The sequence below is a fragment of the Gasterosteus aculeatus genome, chromosome 20 (genome assembly GCF_964276395.1).
Source record: "Gasterosteus aculeatus chromosome 20, fGasAcu3.hap1.1, whole genome shotgun sequence".
NCBI classification, from domain to species: Eukaryota; Metazoa; Chordata; class Actinopteri; order Perciformes; family Gasterosteidae; genus Gasterosteus; species Gasterosteus aculeatus.
This window is the reverse complement of record NC_135707.1, coordinates 14,580,607-14,586,044: the sequence shown is the minus strand read 5'-3', so window position 1 is coordinate 14,586,044 and position 5,438 is coordinate 14,580,607. Positions and strand designations below refer to the sequence as shown.

Below are 5,438 nucleotides of genomic sequence, written 5' to 3'. Positions count from 1 at the left end.
AAGAGAGGGAGAAAGAGAGGATTGAGTTTGTGTAACTTTGTCAGGGAGCCCCTTCAACAAGTTCAACAAGCAGACTTTTTATAAGCAGCTCATTGGATCCAGATGACAACTTCCTCACTCTGTCCAGCTAGTATTGTTCACCCCCCACTTTGCAAAAAAAAGTACTGCTTCTGAAAGCCTAAATCAGTCATTATTTGCATTTGCCTTTAGACATTTTATGTTATGATATAATGACAAATTACAATATATTTTACAAAGTTTACCTGATCTCATACTCCGTGGCCAAAGGGCTATGGAAACAGCTGTGGAAATTGAATGGATTAGTATGTTGAACTACACACATCCTTTTTGCTTGATTTCTGTCCGTCTTGTTTTGGGTAGCGATAGTAAAGTGTTTACGAAACAAATCTTGCTGCCTGAATGTGGGTTTTTGAAGTTTATCAAACATTGAATCACTTTGTAAAAGCTTTAAACAAGATATCCAGTGTAAGAGCTGCGACAGACAAGTACGGGGATATGACGTGATGTGTTTGAAGAAGAAGAAAAAAAGACCCTGTTAGATGCATGAAATAAGAGAATCACAACATGAAATGGATTGTTTCTAATATTAGCTGAGGTTGCGGATAGCTGAACTATTGTTTTTTCTTTCCTGACTTTTTAGATGAGCTAAAGTCTTCTCGTCATCCTGGTGTCTTGCAGGATTCCAACAGTACGATATGGTAAGTCTTGGTGATGTTAATGACACATCGCCACATGGTAAAGACCAACTGATGGAACTAATTTATAATGGCTGCCTGTGGCAAATGAGCAAGACATCCGGTGCTATTGCAAAGCCTTGGGCTGTTTTCTTTTCTTTTTTATCAAAATGGCTGTAAACCACGTCCATGGCAGGTTTTCCCCTCAGTGGCTCGTTAAGTGCTTAGTAGGTGAATTTGGGCCTGCAGCAGACCAAGTCTTTGTAAATAAAAATCTTTCTCCGGTTGATGACTCAAACATCTCTACCAGTGTTTGACATCAACATTAAACATTACTGTCATCGCCGCCAACATCCTGTCGTCTGTGATGTGTTACTCTTACTTTTTGCTGATTGATGCTATTTTGATTTGACAACAATCTCGAAAGATAACCGGAAATATTTTCTTCATCGTGAAGAAATCCACCGTCAGTATCTGGTGTGGAGTTACTAAGGGTTGTTTTTAAATGTTTTTACCAAAATTAAAATAACATTTCAGGAATCAGGAACATTTATTGCCAAAATAGGGTAGACATACGAGAAATTAGACATGGCGTTGGGTGCATAACATCAGACAGGGGAATTTTTAAATTAGATGAGGTTTTATTAGATACGTATATTATTCAACTAATCATAAAGGGCAAGGTGATATGAACATTACAATGCGCTTTCCAGGCCAGCCGTATAGTTAAGCTAATTTTGTATAGTTGGCTTGTTACCCACGGAAGGCTCTTGGCTGCAGATTACTTCGACATACGTCTCCTAGCCTTGTTTATACACATCTTCGCTCTTTCCTGCTTGTCGCGGTATTGGACCGCATAATAGCCCGCCTCATCGGGGAAGAAAAGAAACAGTGCATTGAAAGAGGGGCTGCATTTAGTCTGGGAGGTGAGTGTTGGTATCTGGGTTTGGCCAAAAGAATGTGCACGGATGGGAGACTCATGGGATGTCACACCCACTGCTTGGGCTTGGTTTCAGCTGCTTTGCATGTCTAAAACAAGCCACTACATCTGTTTCTGCTTTCTGTTTTGTTTGCGGATCCAGTAAAAAAAAATAATTACATTGGCTTTACTCCTCTAGATCTCGTGGACTGAATCGAGAGGTGGTGATCCGTTAAACGAGGGAAAAGGAAGAGAGTGGAAAAAGGCGCCTTGGACAAACAATGATTTTTTTGCAGAGAGAGTCGTGAAGGTAGAAACAAATAAACGCACGACGCACATGCTTAAACAGAGGGCAGGATTTCCTTCAGAGAGGAAACACCACATCTCTGCTTTATTCCGCACGGCTGCAACACATTGAGGTTAACACATCAGATCCAGACTACTTTACCCGCTCTACACTGTGTCATACAACTGACACCGGCACAGGTTTTGGAATAAAGATAGCTGCCATTTACCTGATGATCGTGCAAACCATCGGCTAAACCACCTTTAGTTACAGCGGTTTTAAGTTTAAGAACCTTTTGCATTGAAAAAGTCATTCAGAAGTACTTTCTTAGATGTGTGATCCCTCCAAACTGTCTGTTACTGTAACATCATTAAGATAACACACCAAACCTTCTCATTGCACTTGTCAAATTGTATGTGAGACTGCCAGGTGCAGAACAGGATAAAACCCTTTCTTTTCCATTGAATCTCTCATCTTGTTTTATATTTATACGCCACACTGCTGCCAAAGAAATGCAGCTCTCTCTCATGACTCTACTCCAACATGTACATACAATCGTATAACTGCTCTTCATCTGTTTATTTTTTATATTTGGGATATTATATAGCAGAAGACATGCAACACCTAGCCTAAGTTTAGGGATCTTGCTGAATATCTCTTACAATAACAGTCACTGAAGCTGCCTTTGGGTTTAAAAGGCTAAGATTTAAATTGGTTAAGATTTTGGTTAATCCATAAAAATATGTATTATTAAGATCCAAAGGATGAAATGCTTTGTAGCTGGTTTGTTCCTCCATCAGTGGACTTTTGTCTCGGAGGGCGAAGCGGTGGAGAGGGTGCAGCATGTGGTCCTCAGCCCCAGCTGTTGCTGTGTGCATTGAGCGGATGGTAATTAAACACGCACCACCACGTACACGCATATGAATATCGCTGTTGGTATTCGAGTGGATGACTAAAGATAGAACTCCTGACATGCGATGCGATTATGATGAGTAACTGTTGAAAGGGAAGGCTGGCATACAGTATATATACTGTGTACCCCTTGTGGTTTCGAGTATCCGTCTGTGACATTCACGCACACACAAACACACACGCAAAGTCCTAGAGAGAGTTTTGTTTGTTTGGAATGATTTAACTCCTTCCTGCTTCTCCTCCCACAGTTCTTTCCTCACACCTAGAGAAGCAGCTCCTCTGGTCAGCGCTCCGCACTTCAAAAATACCACTTCATGTCTTTCCATTCTTCTCCCCTTTGACAAACTGTTCTTTTCACCCTATTTCACTTATTTTTGTCCTCTCCCCTGTCCCGAGCCAAACTTTCACACGCACACAAATCCCAAGGAATGTCAGGAATGTGTCTGTTCCTGCAGCATCGTGTTGTTGTTGCACATATGACTGCAACCCCAGAACCTTAAGAGTGTGAGTGTTTTTCTACAGCCTGTGGATGGACGGATGGATGGATGGAGGCAGAGTGATGGATGAAGAAGTGGGACGGTGTTGACCCAGCCCTGAAAGGCCCAATGCTTAATCCAAAGGTAAACAACAAGGTGCCAACCCGGCCAGGAAAGTCCAGCTTTTTTCTGTGTAACTCTTCCTCGCATCGCCCAACTTAGACATATACACCAGGAAACACTGATGACTATACTGTATGATACGATTGAGATTTCCTATTTGAAAATTAAATTGACGAAGTGACGACACTTTGAATTCTTTATCTTTTCTAAAAGATTATCTGAAGCATAAGCATGATTATATTCAGTTGAATATTTAATGTAGCATATCATTAATGCACATTATTCTACAGAGCAGTATATGTTTTATGCTATACATAGACGGTGATATATAGCAAATAAGTCTTCTTTACATATAGGCCTCTGGTTTTCTTACTGTAAACGATATGTACAAAACGTGTCTTGTTTATTAAAATCTTCTCATTTAATTAGCGTCCTAAACCCAGACATACCTCAGAGCTTTTCCAGCGTGGGATGGAGGGGAGAGTTATCTCTCCATGCATGGCTAACCTGAGAAATGAAGATAACCTGTCAGCTCATCCTGCTTTGGCTAAGAAAGGAAAAATGTCTGTCTTGACTGGTCTCAAAGCTGTTGTAAACAAATATTGGTCCGTTAATGTGCATTTAGTTTGCAGTCAACACGTTGACCCGTTGACTTCTGGTTAAGCAGTCAACTTGCTTTACCTGCAGGCTGTGACAAACTGTTACATCTAAAACAATAAGCAACAGACACATTGTTCTTCTGGCTAAAACGTTAACTTTCTTCTTAAAACAACACCAAGCAGTGCAGGATTTTTCACTATTAAATGCTGTACTGCACATATGTCAAACCCGCGGCCCGCTGCAGCGTCTAGTGAGTATCACTGGTATTAAAGTACTCATCTTGATTTATCTGGCTGGATGTGGTGTTAACTGCTGAGTGGCTGATGATAGGAAGCCCCTCACCTCAAATCTCTTTCAGATAGCTTACTGAAGCGTAATTTATTAAGGTTATCTTATTAAAGTTAGGTAGTTTTTAAAAGCTATGTAGCTTATTAAAGTTAACTGACTGGACCTAAGCTTGTTTTACCCTTCTGATTAATCACAAACTCTGCTCCCCATTATGGTGATGTAGGAATAAAACGCACATAAAAACAAAAAACGAAAAAAAACTAATAAAAGGATGGCAAGGAGGGCTTTGCCCTCTGGCCTTGCTGCAGATTTACCACTCCAACCTGGATGTAATTTACTTTTGCACAAGGAGAGGTTCATGTAGGTGCTGTCTTTTGCATTTTGCAGCAATGCAGTCTCAATTAGTGGCTGCATAAGCCTACTTCAAGTCCACAACACACAAAGAAAGACTGGTTGGGTAACAAACGTAAAATGAAAGGTGAAAGCTCCGTGGCTCTCTCATAAGCTGAAAACCTTAAAAACATGGGCAATCATTTTGAGGATTTACTGCGGCACTAAAGACACCTCATTGCTTGGAGTTGATATTTTCAAAAGGAAATAACATTTTCCATTTGCAGTTGTTTGCACCGGCGGCTAGTCTGGCAGAAGGAATAACAGGAGCAGGCACCCAGCATCAGCATCTCCACAGCTCAGCCCAGGGCCGTATCTTCTCACTGCATCCAAAGGAAGATGGGATACAGAATGTTATGAGAACTTCTTACTCATTCGGTCCAAACGCTTGTGGGCAGCAAACAGATTTAGACCCTCAACCTGCTCTGGTCCAGGCCTGGAGGTTCTAAAAACGTTTGCAGTTATAAAGTCATTAAAAGTTTGAATGTCCTGCAGTGGATGAGTGAATTGTGTATCTATACAAAAACGAGGCGTAACGCTCAAAAAAAAAATAAGACCATGGAAATTCAAAGAAATCAGACAGATTACATGTGACTGAGAGATGTAAACCAAGCTGTTTAAAAGCATCCAGAGTGATCATGCTGCCTAAAAAACTAACATTTTTATTTCCAAAAAATGAAAAATATCCAGTATGCCGATTGCATTTTTGTTTGCTGAGTGAAGCGAAAAAACAACAAAGATTAACTTCT

The 5,438-nt window shown here is 40.6% G+C and overlaps 1 long non-coding RNA gene across 1 annotated transcript; it reads left to right on the top strand.

Moving 5' to 3' along the window:
* Positions 1-661: 661 nt before the first annotated feature.
* Positions 662-5,183, top strand: LOC144389464 (uncharacterized). The gene is made up of 4 exons (XR_013453548.1): positions 662-719; positions 1,814-1,924; positions 3,335-3,432; positions 4,917-5,183. It is a non-coding gene; the product is annotated as an uncharacterized LOC144389464 (long non-coding RNA).
* Positions 5,184-5,438: the final 255 nt, after the last annotated feature.